Source organism: Chiloscyllium punctatum, chromosome 32 (assembly GCF_047496795.1).
Source record: "Chiloscyllium punctatum isolate Juve2018m chromosome 32, sChiPun1.3, whole genome shotgun sequence".
Classification (NCBI taxonomy): Eukaryota; Metazoa; Chordata; class Chondrichthyes; order Orectolobiformes; family Hemiscylliidae; genus Chiloscyllium; species Chiloscyllium punctatum.
This window is the reverse complement of record NC_092770.1, coordinates 69,806,419-69,825,758: the sequence shown is the minus strand read 5'-3', so window position 1 is coordinate 69,825,758 and position 19,340 is coordinate 69,806,419.

The window sequence follows — 19,340 nt, the reverse complement described above, 5'->3', positions numbered from 1 at the left end:
TCAGTTGACAGGTATGCGGATAGACACAAAGTGGAATTGAGGCCACCTTCAGATCAGCCATAAACATTATGAAATGGAAGAGCAGGATCTTCTCATTCATATATCGGTATGGAATATTATGACCTTGCCTTGCAGCACCGTATTATGAAACTTGGTAATAGAGCACTTATACAAGTAGCCATATTCATGTGTAGACTTTAGCAGTCAATGTCTGCTCAAACAACTCAGTACATGAGCATTCACAGCCAAGTCTGATACTGTTCTCATCTAATGTATACAAGTATTCAATCGGGGAGGCTGTAATTAGTGGAAGCAGGATGGAAATTGGGCTAGAGTCTTATGTTTTTGTCTTTCCTTAACCAGGGACACTGGGGCCCTCTATAGCACGTTGAATTAATCAGGGAACTCATCTGGGGCACATCGGCACCTTCATAAAAGCAGAATGCTGTGGAAACCTGAAACAGATAATGCTGAAGAAACTCTTCAGGACAAGCAGCATCTTGGGAGAGATAAACAGAATTAACATCTCAAGTCTGGTATGATACTTCTTCAGAATTGAAAGGTGTAGGAAAGTGTTTTTGACAGAGCCAGACCAGAGGAGGGGGGAGGTGAGGACAGATTCTGTAGAAGCTCAGTGTAAAAGAAAAAGGGGTATTATTTATGATGAAACAGAAACAAATGATTTAAAATAGGTGTAAATCAAGATGTGAAAAGGAGGGAATGTGTGCTCTTTACTGAAAGCAAAGTAGACAATAAAAAAAAGATAAGGTTATGGGAGAGCAGTTTTTGAAGGGATTGAGTTCATTATTGAGACTTAAGTTGAAAATTAGGTGTTATTTATCAAACTTGCATTGCACTTCATTGGAATAATGCAGAATGCCCAGGACAGAAATCCTGAAATGAGAGAAAGATGGTATATTGAAATAGCAAGTAATTGTGAGGTCAGGGTCATTGCTATGGTCAGAGTGCTGTCATTCCAGAAAGTGGTCACTTAGTCTGCATTTAGTCTCACCATCATCGATAGTCACAGGTAAGGTGCTGGAAGACTGGAGGTTAGCTAATGTGGTGCTACTGTTTAAGAAAGGTGGTAAGGACAAGCCAGGGAACTACAGACCAGTGAGCCTGATGTCAATGGTAGGCAAGTTGTTGGAGGGAATCCTGAGGGACAGGAAGTACATGTATTTGGAAAGGCAAGGACTGATTAGGGATATACAACATAGCTTTGTGCGTGGGAAATCATGTCTCACAAACTTGATTGAGTTTTTTGAAGAAGTAACAAAGAGGATTGATGAGGACAAAGCAGTAAACGTGATCTATATGGGCTCAGGTAAGGCATCCATCAAGGTTTCCTATGGGAGACTGGTTAGCAAGGTTAGATCTCATGGAATACAGGGAAAACTAGCCATTTGGATACAGAACTGGTTCAAAGGTAGAAAACAGAGGCTGGTGGTGAACGATTGTTTTTCAGACTAGAGGCTTGTGACCAGTGGAGTGCCACAAGGATCGGTGCTGGGTCCACTACTTTTCATCATTTATATAAATGATTTGAATGTGAGAATAAGAAGTATGCTTAGTAAGTTTGCCGATGACACCAAAATTGGAGGTATAGTGGAAAGCGAAGAAGGTTACCTTGGATTACAAGGGATCTTGATCAGATGGGCCAGTGGGCTGAGGAGTGGCAGATGGAGTTCATTTTAGATATATTCGAGATGCTGCATTTTGGGAAAGCAAATATTAGCAGGACTTATACACTTTATGGTAAGGTCCTAGGGAGCAAAAAGTCCTTGGAGTGCAGGTTCATAGCTCCTTGAAAATAGAGAGCTGGTAGGATAGTGAAGAAGGCATTTGGTATGTTTTCCTTTATTGGTAAGAGTATTGAGCACAGGAGTTGGGAGGTCATGTTGCACTGAACAGGACATTGGATAGGCCACTTTTGGAATACTGTGTGCAATTCTGGCCTCCTGGGATGTTGTGGAGCTTGAAAGTGTTCAGAAAAGATTTACAAGGATGTTGCCAGGGTTGGAGGGTGTGAGCTATTGGGAGAGGTTGAATAGGCTGGGGCTGTTTTCCCTGGAGCATTGGAGGCTGAGGGTGACCTTATAGAGGTTTATAAAATCATGAAGGGCATGGATAGAGTAAATAGACGAGGTCTTTTCTCTGGAGTCCAGAATTAGAGGGCATAGGTTTAGGATGATATGAAAGAGACCTACAGGGCAACATTTTCATGTAGAGGGTGGTGCGTGTATGGAATGAGCTGCCAGAGGAAGTGGTGGGGGCTAGTACAATTGCAACATTTAAAAGGCATCTGGATGGTTATATGAATAGGAAGGGTTTGGAGGGATATGGGCCGGGTGCTGGCAGGTGGGACTAGATCGGTTTGAGATATCTGGTAGGCATGGACAGGTTGGACTGAATCATCTCTATGATTCTATAAGGAAAGCAGACCGTATTGTGAACAGTGAATGCAACAGGCAAAACTGAACTAAGTAAAAGTAAAATATTGCTTCATAAAAACATTTAAAAAACCATAGAAACTGGAAGTCAGAAACATAAAACTGAAATTGCTTGAAAAGCTCAGCCGGTCTGGCAGCATCTGTGGAGAGAAATCAAAGTTAACGTTTTCAGTCGAATGACCCTTCCTCAGAACCGTGCTCTGATTTCTCTCCACAGATGATGTCAGACCTCTCCAGCAACTTCTGTTTTTGTTTAAAATCCAGCCTGAACAGGAAAGAACACTTCGGGCCTTGGACCATAAGGAGGGAGGAAGTGAATGGGCACGTGTTGTATCTTCTGCAAGTGCCTGGGACCATGCAATGGGGAAGTGAAGTGTTTGAAGTAAAGGAGGAGTGGACTAGGGTGTCACATAGAGAATGGAGTGAATGTTTTGCATATCTGCAAATTATAGTTCATCTGCTAAGTTAACAGTTGTTGGAACGTTATTTTGAACTACTGATTCTTAGTTTAATAAACAACACAGTACCACTGGCTTCCAAACTAAGCACTTACAAATTTTCATTTTCTACATCCTTAATGACACTTTTCCAAATTCAGCATACCCAAGCACTGGGAGTAAAGCACAATGCATTTTGTGATGAAGTATTTTTTGATGACTTTGAGCTTACAAGCAGTGCAAGTTGTAGAATGGACAAGCAGAATAAGAATTATCCAGATAAGCAGTAACATAAGATGAGGGTTTCAGCAGCAGTTAAACTGACACAGAAATAGAATTTGGGCAATGTTACAAAGTAAAAGGTCAAGGTCCCACAGTCCTAGAGGGCTATAGGACTGCTCACACATTAGTACAAGACAACTAGTGATGAGTTTATCATGCGGATCATAATGTCTCAGGTGAGGGGTAAGGTTGAGAAAGTGGGACCAATATGGTAACCTCAACTAGTGCAAGAATTGAATCTACACTATTGACATCACTTTGCATTGAAAACCAGCTGTTACAAAGTTGGATTTGGTTGGTCTTTGTAATAGAAAGGATAAGAAGTTGGAAGTTCAGTTCAGGGCCAAATCGTGTGCTAAGATTGTGAGTGGTCTGGCTTCAGCTCAGACAGTAATTAGGGAGAGTGATAGAGTTGACAGCTTGAAAATGGAATTGGTGGCAGTCCTGAAGACACTGGGCTGAATTTCCCCAGTCTTTGGTGATGTATTTTTTTCAGTGAGATTCATGGTTACCTATGGCTCATGTGAAACTCTCCCATGCAATCTTCTGCTCTACAGTTTATTAGTTGTATAACCAACTTGTACAATGCCCGGCTCACCTAATTGTGTGGGGTATGAACAATGGAAGTGCTTTTCATTGCTGGGGCTTGGCACCGTTCATGTTGCTGCGTCAATGCTGTATCCAAGGTCAAAGATAATGCCCAGCAATGCTGAGCTCCATAATGATAAGTTCCACCATTTTCTCTCTGCTGCCTTGCATTCACAGGGTCACCACTCATGCTATCTCTGCCACCAACAGTAACTCTCATTATTGCATGGAGCATGATCACTCAACAGCTCTGATCACCCATCCCATCCACACAAACTACTCATCCTCCCTGCCCTCTGCATTTTTCATTCATTCATCTGAAACACTCCATTATCTCTTTCCTGCATCACCATTAATGGTGCTCCCAACCACTTCCACCACACTCACTCCTCCACTTTGAGACATTGCAGGACAAAGTCTCTCTGAACTGGGTTGAGAGAGCCAAGACTGGCAGCAGAATGGCAGCTAAAAAACCTTCTAGGCCTGTATGAGTAGAAATGCTGCAGTTGGCTGGAGAAGATGATACCTTGGCTCGTGCTGAGATCTCCATGACCAGTTAACTAAGTGAGATTGACTGTCAGGTACTCTCTGATTAATGCCAGTGTTAACTCGTTCTTCCCCTGAACAAGGTTTTACCCCTTTCTCAAGACTAATTATTTCCCTTCTCTTATGCAGGTACTCGCAGAATCCAGCAAACTAAAACAGAAAAGAGGTCAGCACTGCCTACACCCAGCTAAATATCCACCTCTGTGCAGGAAGCCAGTGAACTCTCAGAGAATACACCAGCAAGGCTTTCAGCTATGTCCTATCCTCAGAGACATATCTTTCTAGATGAGATTCAGGAACACAATCTTGTGAGAGCACATCTTCACGGCTGGTTGAGGCTGGTAACTTGGGGGGACTGCCAGAGATCAGGCACCTAGTCAGCCCCAGACAGATGACAATTCAATGGATTTGGCCATTAGTGACTTTGATAAAAAACACAGACAGAAACAATAGCCGGATCTGGTAGAAGTAATCGATAACCTAGGTCAAAGGATGGAAGAGTTCCCCACACATCGCAATTCCTTGCTTGTTCTGTCATAGGTGTATTGACTACTCAATGGACAGGCTGGCTTCCACCATGGAGATCCACATCCAGCACAATGTCAGTGTTCGTCAGATACATGCATGGACCTGCACTCCATTGTTGTAGTCATTGGTGCCCAGTGTTAATGCCAAAGTCTAACTATGACTGTCCTTGCCATCAAGATCTTGTTTGACCACGTGTGATATCAAAGAACCCTAGCAAAACTGGAATCAATGGGTATTGGGGGGAAGCTCTCCATTGTTTGTAATCTTACGTAGCGTATAGGAAGTTGTCTGTGGTTGTTGGAAGTCAGTTATCTCAGCTCCAGGTTGTCTCTGTAGAAGTTCCTGAGTGTCTGATCCTTGACCCAACACCTTCAACTGATCTTCCCTCCATTATAAAGTCAGAAGTGGGAACGTTTGCCAATAATTGCACAATGTTCAGCACCATTCGCGACTCCTCAGATACTGACGCATTTGAGAGATGAGCAGCTCAGACACCCCAAGAATGAAAGCAGCTTGAATAGCCAAACATTGCTCAGCCTTCAGACTCTACCAAGCCCTTCACAGCAGGTCACCTCAGAATTCACGGATCATCAAAACCCTGGTCTGCATAGATCATCAGCACTTATACCCAGAATCTGCGGTGGATTCCACACACTTTAGCAAAGCAATGTTGCTTCTGCCATTCAGTTTTACAATGGAGCACTTTGCCTGGGAGGCTGGGAGGTAGACAATAGAAAGTGCAAATTTCCACCCACCCCAAAGCTCATTGGCATTCGAAGAGAAACTGCACAAGGCAGATCTATATGATGCTCCAGTACTTCAGGGCAATTTGTCAGTGTATACAGAATTTGAAACAATGGAAACATGTAAAGCATGTGTCTCAAGATTGCTCACAACCTCCTCCCAATCATGAGAGGCTGCACGATTCAACTCTCTGACATCATATGATGGCTAAAGCCCTAAAGTCCACCTAGCCTCAGCTCCATGCCATGTTACTGCTCTATTTCACTGACTGCTACTGTCTCCCAAATGATAAGGGAGATCTGTAAAGTGCAGTTACTTTATGGATAAATACAGATATTTGGATAAATATTTATCCATCATCAGAAAAGTTCAAGAAAAGCAGAAATAACCAGAGCCACATTTACTCCAACCTGAACAGGAGCTGGTTGCTGGTATAGTCAACAGAACGTGACACAATGAAAGCAATTTCAAACCACCTCATTCCTCTTGGAAGCAGGTATAGCCCCTGGCAGCTGTCCCGAAATGGCCCAAGGACCTTGGAAGAAGGCAGAAACCTGTTCGTTCTCCAGTATTTAAACATCATGGTAGTTCTCAGGATATCTGGAGCTCACCTCCAGGATCTGGGACAATGTTGATCTGATGGATTGAAGCCTTTATGACTAATGAATTCTGCACTCCCCAAATGTAATGTGAGTGCCATATAATATGCCAATGTAATGTGATATACTGTTGTCTTCATCTTGAGAATTTCACTGGCCTCTTATCACAAGAGTGACATTGGTTTATGAGAACTAACACTAACACTAAACTAACACTAGTAGTGTGAGTTGACACCAACTTCTCATTCTAAGGATCGACTGGAGACTTGCTTGGCATCTCCCAATCCTTAGCCCACAACTACATCCAGATGGCATTTTTGCTTAAACTAACACTGGTAGTTTAAATTGGTGTCAAAATTCAGTGCAGATGTAACCTTGACGAGCACCAGATTCCCTTCCACCAGGATTCCATTCCTCTTGAGTGCAAGACCTGTGCGAGCAAATTACAGAGATTGTTGATGATTACCCACAACATCCTTAGTGTGCACCTTGTTCTCCGAGTGCTGTAACTAACAGTGCAGCCAGTAGATCTCTGCAAGGGATCTTCACTGGTTGTGTGGCAGCTGCTGGAGATTCCTATTCTTGCCGGGCTTGGTGATGTCGTTGTCAATTGTAGGGTGGCACGGTGGCACAATGGTTAGCACTGCTGCCTCACAGCGCCAGGGACCAGGGTTCAATTCCTTCCTTAGGTGACTGTCTGTGTGGAGTTTGCACATTCTCCCTGTGGTTTCCTCTGGGTGCTCTAGTTTCCTCCCACAATCACAAAGATGTGCAGGCTTAGTGAATTGGCCATGCTAAATTGCCCATAATGTTAGGTGCATTAGTCAGGGGTAAATATAAGGTTGGGGAATGAGTTTGGGTGGGTTACTCTTCAGAAGGTCGGTGTGGACTTGTTGAGCTGAAGGGTCTGTTTCCATACAGTAAGGAAACTAACCTAAGTGATGTTTTCTTCAACACAGTCGTCTCACAGTCAGCAGAGCCACAAAGAATCCTCCTAACACTAGTTTCAGCCGAGTAAACTGATAATCTGTGGGGAATGTCACAGGAACATATGGTATGAGCTGCCAGAGGAAGTGGTGGAAGCTAGTATAATTGCAACATTTAAAAGGCATTTGAATGGGTATATGAATAGGAAGGGTTTGGAGGGATAGGGGCCAGATCTGGTTGGCATGGACAAGTTGGACCGAAGGGTCAGTATTCCTGGTTATTCATAAATAATCACAACAAAGTGACATGTTGTACTGTGACACAGAGGCTTGATCTTCACAAGAAGGCCTATGTTAGGTCTCAAGGAACTCTCAGATATGAAACCTTATGCAGATATATGGTACAGACCAAAGTGTTCATGTTACAATTGGAAGTTAAATTCAGACAATTCTCCATTGTAATAACACCATTCCCAAAAAAACAAAAAAACAACTTTGAACATTACAGTCCATACTTTTGAATATGTATAGTTCAATGTGAAAATATGACATTTCCATAGCAGTATTTTCCAGGGTCAGGTACAAAAAGTGCTGCAGAAATGGCAAAACCAGGTGAGACTTCTAAGTTTGTTGCTCCATTGTTTTGTACATCTGATGTGACAGGGGACCATATTTGATGCAATGAATATTGTGGTCATGATTGCTTGAGGCATTAGCTTTTAATGCTAATGGCTGCCAAAAGAATGACTGCTTAATTTAATGTAGTTGGATATCAGATGAGTGGCATTACAATTTGATGTTATCATGAGGTAATGGCAAGATTCTCTGGTGATCTCTCCAACCTTCATGTTCTCTTTTGTGTAACTCTCCTTGTGTCCCCAGTGACCTATCAGCCTCCCTATTACCATTCACCTTCTTTGCATTACTCTTCATGTTCCCCTTTACCCCTGAACCCATGATTTTGCAAATTGCCACGTCTTTGATGGCCATACTGTCTCCCCGTACTGGAGTTATGAATTGTGCAAACTCCCCCTTCCACTGCTTTCTGTTCCCTCCTATGAGATCACAGCTTCCTATCTGCTTCTTTTCACCATGAACCTACGCTCTGGGACCCAGCCTAATGAACTCCAACCGGAGATTAAACATTCCCACATTCCATGGGACTGCATAGATTATCCCCTGTTGAGCTCCCTAACTGTTAATAACCAAACCCTCAGGACTGACCGTGGCCCACTCCTAGGCTGACTTGGGAAAACAGCCAAATGAGCACACCCCACCTTCAAACTAAAGAGCCCACCTTTGGACTGCAAGGATCCTGGGACTCTGGTTGGACTAACACCTAACTGAACGTGGCCAAACTCTTGGACTGACATCAACCCTTTGACTGAGTGTTGCAGCTCTCCATAACTGATTTATTCCTCAGTCTAGTAAACAAAATTCAAACTTTGACCTTCAGAAACGGTCATTGGTTGAAGTACAAGCATTGTCTCCGTTTGTAAGTTACTGGCACAGGCTGCAGGTGTGATATTGACATAGCTCAGTGTCCACCCTGTTGACTATTCAGTGCTCTTAACTGTGACAGGCCTCGCTGTCTGTGCAGAACAGCAATGCAAGCTGCAGAAGCTGGCAGCCTTTGAGTAATAGCTGAAGAGCATATACAGTACTCGAAAACAAAATGCAAATGACAGAGGCTGACAGCCTGTGAGTTTAAGACTGAAGAGGCTATGTTCTAAAAAGCAATGCAAGCCAAAGAGACTGGCAGCCTCCCAGCCAGTGCAAAATGAATGACTACTAAGAAAGTAAGATAAAAAGAATAAGAAGTATTGTGCATAGATGCATGTGTATCCCCGCTGTCAAAGTGACCTGGCAGATGTATGCAAGTCATAAATGCCCCCAAGCTCCATACTGAAGTCCTGAAAAGCTAAAATAATGTGTGAGTAGTTCTGAAAGCAGCCAGGATGATGTGATGAGTCTAGTTCTTTGATGATGCCCACTAGCATGAAGAACGGTGGAAGAGGTTGATGTCCATGGACTGTGCAGCGACACAGCGCTGTTGGCAGAGCTGGAAGAAAGCCCAGAGAAGCAAACAGTAACCTGTGCCAATAGGCAAATGTTCTGATTTTCATGGTAGAATTGTGTGCATCTACTTTATTGTAGAAGAATTGGAAAATAAGGAGTTTTTTTTTAAAATGCATTCATGGGACATGGATGTGACTGGCTAGGCCAATATTTATTGCCCATTCCTGACTGTCCTTCCTGCAATTGATAGTCAACCACATTGCTGTGAGTCTGAAGTCACATGTAGACCAGACCAAGCAAGGATAGCAAATTTCCTTCTCTAAAGGACATTAGTGAATTAGATGGGTTTTTCCAGACAATCATAGCCATTATTAGACTTTTGGTCCCTGATTTTTATTGAATTCAAATTCCACCAAAGCCATGGTGGACACTGCCTGGGTGTCTGGGTTAATAGACTCATGATAATTCCTCTAGGCCATCATTCGCACAGAAATGAGGCAAGATCAGCTAACAATGAGGTACAAACTTATATAAACAACCTTGTTGACATTCATTAGTGAGATTCAGAACATGCTGTTTAAATATAAGAGGAACGTTGGGAAAAAAAAGTTTCTTGTCACTGGGAATCTGATTTTATAAATTCTTGTCATATTCTCCCAAGAGTGTCCACAGTAGTGGCAAATTCCATTCAGTGGTTTTAGCCTCCCTATTACAGAGGAACCTCAATTATCCAGCATTCAATTAACCAAGCTTCCGATCACCTGAATAAGATTGCATGGTCCAGAAGCATGACTAACTATATTATCCATCATTTGATTAACCGAGCTTCAGGTCATCTGAACAAGATCACAAGGTCCCAATGCATGGCTAACTATGTTATCCAGCATTCGATTAACCAAACGAAATACTCCCTACCGGTGTCTTTCAGATAATTGAAGTTCCTCTGTATTTACTTGGAGAAATTTCTGCAAATACTACATTGATTGGGAAGTGGTGGAGGCTGTTACAATTACAACATTTAAAAGACACCTGGATGGTATTAGGAATGGGAAGGGTTTAGGGGCCAAATGGGACTAGATTAATTTAGGTTATCATAGAATCCCTACAGTATGAAAACAGGTCCTTTGACAAGTCCACACTGACCCTCCAAAGAGTAACCCACCCAGACCCATTCCCCTACCCTATATTTACCCCTGACTTAATGCACCTAACCTACACATCCCTGAACACTATGGGCAATTTAGCATAGCCAAGTCACCTAATCTACACATTTTTGGATTGTGAGAGGAAGCCAGAGCATCCAGAGTAAATCTATGCAGACATGGGGAGAATGTGCAAACTCCCCACAGACAGTTGCCTGAAGCTGGAATTAAACCTGGATCCCTGATGCCGTGAGGCAGAAGTGCTAACCACTGTCTCTTTCCATGCTGTAAAACTCTACAACTCTGATTAGAGCTGTAGTTTGACAAATTTGAGGTGGTGTAGGGATTAAGAGATATAAGGTTAGAGATATGGTGGTACAGTGGAGGTGAATGTTATCAGCTTAAATGTGTAACCAACATTATGTTTTCAGATATTGACACAAGAGGTAAGAGTTATCTTCAATTGTTTTGTGTTTGAGAATAAACCAGTTTACTATTGTTGCTCAATGTTTTATTCGTTAAGCCTGGGTGTGAACTCAAAGTAAACAAAGTTATAGAAAGAGTTGGAAGTCTAAGCTAGAAGCATGCATTTTATAGCACTGTATAAAACTTATGTAAATACATTTCCTACACACAGAAATAAAGTAATATCTGCATAGCTGTCTGATTTTATAAATTAAGAAACAGAAGTAGATTTTAAAAAAGAGTGAAACCTGGATCTATGGGGGACACAAGTTAATGATGCACTGAGAAAATTACAGGTGATCCTGTAAGTAAACAGCCATGAATCTATTAAGTTACATTATATACAAACCAAATGTTATAATTAGATACTACTTAGTACTTTTTTCCCTATTGTGTAACAATACAAAATATTGAACACTTTTTATTTTTCCATGTCTGAATGTCATCTAGCTTTATAAAACAAATTTCTGACTACCCTGACTTGCAGCCTTGCAACCAAACTGTATTCTGTCTAAAAACCTTAAATACTGGCTTTGTGCCTCTATGCCTCGTCCCTTATTCTTACAGCCAGAAGGGAGGATCAATCAAATCACAGGCTGAGGACTAGTGATTTGCAAGTCTTATGTGGTGGGATGGCTTGCTACTGACTAACACAATCTAAATATTGCTTAATCCCCACTGATATCAAACCACATCAAAGCTTAACATTAACCACTTATCATCTCAGGGTCTTCCATTTGCAGAGCTTTGCCATGTCTTAAAACACAATATCAATGGGGTTGTGGTGGTGCAGTGATAATGTCCCAATCTTTGATCCAGGTTCAAGTTCCACCATCTACTCTTGATGTAATAACATTCCTGAACAGGTTGACTTGAAAATATCTAAAAAACCAGATTCAAAAGTACCCATCCTCCCTCCCCAAAACAATGGTGTGATAAACCAGACTTTGCATGTTTTCAGGAGACTTATAACTTGACTAAGTTTGCGTAAATAAATTTGACAAACAGGCAAATCTGAGTTAAAAATGTCACAACACCAGGTTAGAGTCCAACAGGTTTAGTTGGAAGCACTAGCTTTCGAAGTGCTGCTCCTTCATGAAGTGATTGTAGAGTATAAGATTATAAGACAGAATTTATAGCAAAGGTTTACAGTGTGATGTAACTGAAACTATATATTGAAAAAGGCCTGGATTGTTTAAGTCTCTCATCTTTTAGAATGACCATGTTGGTTTCTGTTCTTTCATATGTAAATCGTAAAACATTTCTTAAAAGTTACATTCTCAAGTGAACTTTAACAATTGGTGTCATATCGGCCTAGATAATGCATTGAAGGTGTGAGCTGCCCTATGTGAGACTCTGTGCCACAACGATCTGACTGATTCTAATCTAAAAAACAGATTTATTGAATCTTACATGGATTCATGCAGTTTTTGAGCAAAGTGAAATGTAATTTCGCAAGTACAAATTCACCCCACAAACTTGGGGTGTGGTGGGGGGGGGGGGGGGGAGGTTGTGAGTGTGACTGTAAAGGCGTTTAAGTCTGTGAGCATATGAGAGAGGGTCTGTGTGAGTGTGTGCATCTGTAGGAGGGTGTGTGTGTGAGAATGTGTAAGAATGTCTGTGTGTATGTGCGTCTGTCTGTGCGTGTGTAAAGTGCAATAGGGTCACCTGTCATGTGACATGAACTCAAGGTCCCAGTCCACCTGGATTTCATATCTTGAAATTTATTTCACAGATGTTAGTTTAAATGTTGATATTTTGCAAAGATTGTGGAACAGCTGTTTTCACTGGGTATTTTTTTTAACCTGACAATAATCTTATTGTTCTTAGGTGCTGTGTACTTTAAATCACGAGTGTTAAACTGTTACTGATACAAATTATATTGAGGTCCAACATTTCCAAAAGATATACATGAGCAAGTCACATACATATCCAAGACACTTTGCTCACATAATCAGTAAGTTAAGACCCATATTTACATTTTCATAGACCAAGCCCACATACCTGGACATGAGAAAACTATATTTCTTGGCTCTAGACCAGAAGAGATTGTTAAGAGTCAGACCGTCTGCTTTCTGCAGGGATGGCTCTGCCCAAAGCAATACTGTACACTGAATTAGTTACCGAACATTAATCTTTTGTGATAACATGTTTTTCCAAGTCACCCCAGGAGACATCATCTGGATAGATCAGTCTAACATTCAAAAATATGAACAGAAGGTTTGCAAGCAGGTGGAGGTTTCAGCTGGACAGGACACCGACCTTTCAGCATGTTGGGCAGGACAATGGCTCACTGTTTAGCACTGCTGCCTCAGCAGCAGGGACCTAGGTTCAATTCCAGCCTTAAGCAACTGTTTGTGTGGAGTTTGCATATTCTCCCTGAGTCTGCATGGGTTTCCACTAGGTGCTCTGGTTTCCTCCCACAGTCCAATGATGTGCAGGTTAGGTGAATTGGCCATGCTAAATTGCCCATTTTATTCAGAGATGTGCAGGCTAAGCACATTAGTGAGGGGAAACCTAGAGTAATAGGTTGGGAGAGTGGGTCTGGGTGGGATGCTCTTTGGAGGGTTGGTGTGAACTTGTTGGGTCAAATAGCCTGTTTCCACATGTAGGAATTCTATGATGTGGCTCATGAGTAATCCAAATCCTGACCTCAGTTGCACAGATGGAAAGGGTCACAATGAAATGAAACAACAGTAAGTAACTGCTATTCAGGAGATGCAAAAACCTACCTCTTTACCTTCTTCCCCCCTCAACAATGAAAGCTCAAACACTCCATCCTGGTGAAATAGCTACTTATTTAAATTCAGTGTATAAAATCTACTGTTATAGATTTCCTTTACATTGAGAATGGGTGACAATTTTGGGGAACATCTGTAAGAATGACCCTTAACTTCGGGTCACCTGTCAACCTTCATTTTAGCTGGCCTCTCTGTCCTTGGTGTCTCAGTATTCCAATTAAGTTCACGATAAACAAAAAGGCAATTATGTACTTTACAACTTTCTGGACTATACAATGATTCAGAGATGCCAGTGTTGGACTGGGGTGTACAAAGTTAAAAATCACACAACACCAGGTTATAGTCCAACAGGTTTATTTGGAAGCACTATACAATAGCTTCAACAAGTTCATACTATGAACTCTGTCCTCATTTTGTTTCCTTTTATCTTTGCAGATTTTGGTTTTATTCTGTTTTGTTTTCCAGTAGCATCTTATCTACGTCATGCTATTCACAACTTCTTTAAACTGTCCTTTTATCCACTCTATCACAGACACTTTTTTTCTTTTTCCCACCTTCCCCCTTTCATTTGCATTTCAAATTGCAAATTAATGCACCCATATTGTTAGCTCACACAAATCCAAGAACTTAATAGTGCAGGGGAAACCAAACTAAACCTGTGATAATAAAGCAATATTTAAATAATGCTTGTATTACTAGCAACTGCACAGGGAGTTAGAAATTCTCATGGTTTTGAAGGAAATTAGAAAAAAGTTCTCTAACATCTGGCACAGATAGGTTACAAGGTTATGAAGGCCATAGATGTATTTTGGTAAATCTTCATAAGCTTGGAATCTAATTTAAACTTAGCAGTCACTTTCGAAAAATAGCACATTGCTTTGCAGAGTTAAAAGTGGACATGTTAGAGTATGGAATTACAGAATCGGAAAGCATAGAAGGCCATTTGGCCTATTGTGCACTTTGAAAGAGCTATTAATTTGTTGTTGTTGTGTTGCTATAGTCTTACCAGACCATAGGGACTGCTCTGTCATTAGAGAGAGGAGCAACTGGTGGTGATTTAACCTGACCTCAGGAAAGGGAAGCAGTTGAGAAGGAGAGTCCTTCATGGTAACCTCAAACTAGTGATGGGAATTGAGCCCACGCTGCAAACCAACAATCCAGCCAACTGAGCTAGACTGATTCCCTTGGCTATTCATTTATTCATTGCTCTTTTACCATAGCCCTGCAATATCTTTTCTTTCCAGGAATATGGTATATATTCATCAGAAGAATGTGACCAAGCCTGCTTGTTTGCATTGCTGTCAACCATTAAATTGTTTTGCTACACAGAAAATAGATTGTGTCACTTGGAACATGGTTAATTTGGTAGTACATTTTTACCCAAAGTCAATATTTAAACAGCATCAGGAGCAATATTCCACCCATGTTCAGAAATATACAGAGATTTAAAGCGCGTTAAGTTCAGAACTTCATTTGATGTAAAACTTTCAATGAGCTTTTCCCCTTCAATGTTAAATGTAATGGCTTTGAGAAACTTAGGAGTTCTAAGTTAGAATATGTCAAAAAGCTGACAGCCAATGAAGTGAATACAATAAAACAGAAGTTTACATCAAGTACTGTATAGTCAATGATAATGCAACATTAAATGTAAATTCTTTACATACAGCAGTTAAAAAATATTTGTCACAGTATATAACTCTTAACTGTAATATTAAACATTGAAATGCTCAATAAACTTAAAATTCAAACCCAGTCGGTAAACTTTAATATATGCCTTCTTGCTGAAAAACAGTTGCCACCGCTTTCCACTTAGTGACAGGTCAAGAAGGCAGGTCCCAAATCGACTTCAGCCAGAACAGGAACTGAACATGACTCTGAATGATACTTTAGGCATTAAACCAATTTAATATCAATAATTAAACAAAGAACTGTGGATGTTGGAATCTGAAACAGAGTAAAAACAAAATTGCTGGAGAAACTCAACAAGTCTGTATTCCCAATTCTTCTGCCAGATCTGCTCCCAGGAGGACCAGTTCCACCACAGAACACACCAGATGACCTCCTTCTTTAGAGATTGCAATTTCCCTTCCCACGTGGTTGAAGATGCCCTCCAACGCATCTCATCCGCATCCTGCACCTCTGCCCTCAAACCCCACCCCTCCAACTGTAATAAGGACAGAACCCCCTCCCGGTCCTCACTTTCCACCCTACTAACCTTCGCATTAACCATATCATCCACTGACCTTTCCACCACCTCCAAACAGACCCCACCACCAGAGATATATTTCCCTCCCCACCCCTTTCCGCTTTCTGCAAAGACCGTTCCCTCCATGACTACTTGGTCAGGTCCACACCCCCAACAATCCACCCTCCCCTCCTGGCACCTTCCCCTGCCACTGCAGGAATCGCAAAACCTGTGACCACACCTCCTTCCTCACCTCCATCCAAGGCCCCAATGGAGCCTTCCACATCCATCAAAGTTTTACCTGCACATCCACCAAGGTCATTTATTGTATCTGTTACTCCCGATGCGGTCTCCTCCACATTGGGGAGACTGGACGCCTCCTTGCAGACTGCTTCAGGACACCTCTCCAGGACACCTGCACCAATCAACCCCACTGCCCCGTGGCCCAACATTTCAACTCGCCCTCCTACTTGACCGAGGACATGCAGGTCCTTGGCCGCCTCCTCCGCCACTCCCTCACAACCCACCGCCTGGAGGAAGAACGCCTCATCTTCCGCCTCGGAACACTTCAACCCCAGGGCATCAATGTGGACTTCACCAGTTTCCTCATTTCCCCTCACCCCCAACCTGCCAGCTCAACACTGTCCTCATGACCTGTCCTACCTGCCAATCTCCCTTCCCACCTATCCGGTCCACCCTCCTCTCTGACCTATCACTTCCATCCCCACCCCCATTCACTTATTGTATTAGAACATAGAACATAGAACAATACAGCACAGAACAGGCCCTTCGGCCCATGATGTTGTGCCGAACATTTGTCCTAGCTTAAGCACCTATCCATGTACCCATCCAATTGCTGCTTAAAGGTCACCAATGATTCTGACTCTGCCACTCCCACAGGCAGCGCATTCCATGCCCCACCACTCTCTCGGTAAAGAACCTACCCCTGACATCTCCCTTATACCTTCCACCCTTCACCTTAAATTTATGTCCCCTTGTAACACTCTGTTGTACCCGGGGAAAAAGTCTCTGACTGTCTACTCTATCTATTCCCCATATCATCTTATAAACCTCTATCAAGTCACCCCTCATCCTTCGCTGTTCCTATGAGAAAAGGCCTAGCACTCTAACCTCCTACGACCTATTCTCCATTCCAGGCAACATCCTGGTAAATCTCCTCTACACCCTCTCCAAAGCTTCCAAATCTTTCCTAAAATGAGGTGACCAGAACTGCACACAGTACTCCAAATGTGGCCTTACAAGTTCCTGTACAGCTGCAACATCACCTCACGACTCTTGAATTCAATCCCTCTGCTAGTGAACGTTAATACACCATAGGCCTTAAAAGCTCTAGCCACCTGAGTGGCAACTTTCAAAGATCTATGAACATAGATCCCAAGATCCCTCTGCTCCTCCACCTTACTCAGAACCCTACCATTAACCCTGTATTCTGCATTCTTATTTGTCCTTCCAAAATGGACAACCTCACGCTTGACAGGGTTGAACTCCATCTGCCACTCTAAGTCCCTTTGCAGCCGACAACAGCCCTCCTCACTATCCACAACTCCACCAATCTTCGTATCATCTGCAGATTTACTGACCCACCCTTCGACTCCCTCTTCCAAGTCATTGATAAAAATTACAAACAGCAGATGACCCAGAACTGATCCCTGCAGAACTTAACTTGTAACTGGGCTCCAGGCTGAATATTTACCATCTACCAACACTCTCTGACTTCGACCGGTTAGCCAGTTCTCTATCCAACTGGCCAAACTTCCCACTATCCCATGCCTCCTGACTTTCTGCATAAGCCTACCATGGGGAACCTTATCAAATGCCTTACTAAAATCCATGTACACTACATCCATTGCTCTATCCTCATCCACATACTTGGTCACCTCCTCAAAGAATTCAATAAGACTTGTAAGGCAAAATCTATCCCTCACAAATCCGTGCTGGCTGTCCCTAATCAAGCAGTGCCTTTCCAGATACTCATAAATCCTATCCCTCAGTACCCTTTCCATTACTTTGCCTACCACCGAAGTAAGACTAACTGGTCTGTAATTCCCAGGGTTATCCCTATTCCCTTTTTTGAACAGGGGCACAACATTCGCCACTCTCCAATCCCCTGGCATCATCCCCATTGACAGTGAAGACGAAAAATCATTGCCAACGGTTCAGCAATTTCCTCTCTTGCTTCCCACATAATCCTAGGATATACCCCGTCACGCCCAGGGGACTTGTCTATCCTCAAGTTTTTCAAAATGCCCAACACATCTTCCTTCCTAACAAGTACCTCCTCTAGCTTACCAGTCCTTTTCATACTCTCCTCTTCAACAATACAGTCCCTCTCATTTATAAATACATACGGTCCCTCTCATTTGTAAATATTCTTTGCTACCTTCTCCCCAGTCCCCCACCCCACCAACCCTATTTATCTCTCCACCCTAGAGGCTCCCTGCCTCTATTCCTGATGAAGGGCTTTTGCCCGAAACGTCGATTTTCTTGCTCCTTGGATGCTGCCTGACCTGCTGTGCTTTTCCAACACCACTCTGATCTAAACTCTAGTTTCCAGCATCTGCAGTCCTCACTTTTACCTAAGTCTGGCAGCATCTGTAGACAGAAAACAGGGTTAACATTTTGAGTCCTGTGACACTTTAAAACTGAAATCATTCTGAAGGGTCACAGGACTCAAAATGGTTGACTCTGTTTTCTCTCTACAAACGCTGCCAGACCTGTTGAGTTTCTCTAGCCATTTTGATTTTTTTTTTGTTGAGTTAACTATCTGCCTATATGGAAACTGAGGACATGAGGAATAGGTAATAAAAAACTCTGGTTGTAAAATGTTGTTAACATTTGCAATACTGCAGTAATGTAAGAACCAGATTTTCTTTTAAAAAGTGTACAGGAAAGGGATGGCAGAATAAATGATATCTTTCAGGGATCTGACACAGGCACAATGAGCTACATACTCCCTTTGTGTTGTAAAATTCTATAATTCTGCACTCTGATGTGTTAAAATGTGACTGCAATGTCAGTTACTTCTGTTTTGTCTTTTCTTTCATGCCTTCAACTTGTGGCTTGACCCTCATACAGCAAAAGGAAAGCTCTCAATCCTTGAACTCAAATTGATAAATGAACGGTTTTTAGTTCTATATTATATTCTGTTGTCATGGTCTTTGCATCACATATAGAAGATAAATGGATTAACAATCCACAAAAGCATGGCTAATATGAATTGGACTAGCTCAGATCGCATGAGGACATAATCAGAAAAACTTTCCAGAGGTTGTTGACCTTTATCAGTCTTAGGATTTTGTGTTTTTCATAGGAGATTAGATGAAAGTGTCTAGCTTTGGAGTTAAAGGGAACATGAGTGAAGGGGAATATTGATGGACCAGTTGTTTTTTTTCCTTACTTCATTTGTATATTCATATCTTTCAATGTCACCCTTGAACCAGATTGAATCTACTCAAATCATGAAATGTGTTCTCTCGTGTTCAGACATCCAGATTTTTTTCAGATTAGATTCCCTACAGTAGGGAAACAGGCCCTTCAGCCCAACAAGTCCACAGCAACCCTCCGAACAGTAACCCACCCAGACCCATATTTACCCCCAACTAATGCACCTCACGCTATGTGCAATTTAGCATGGTCAATTCACCTGACCTGCACATGTTTGGAC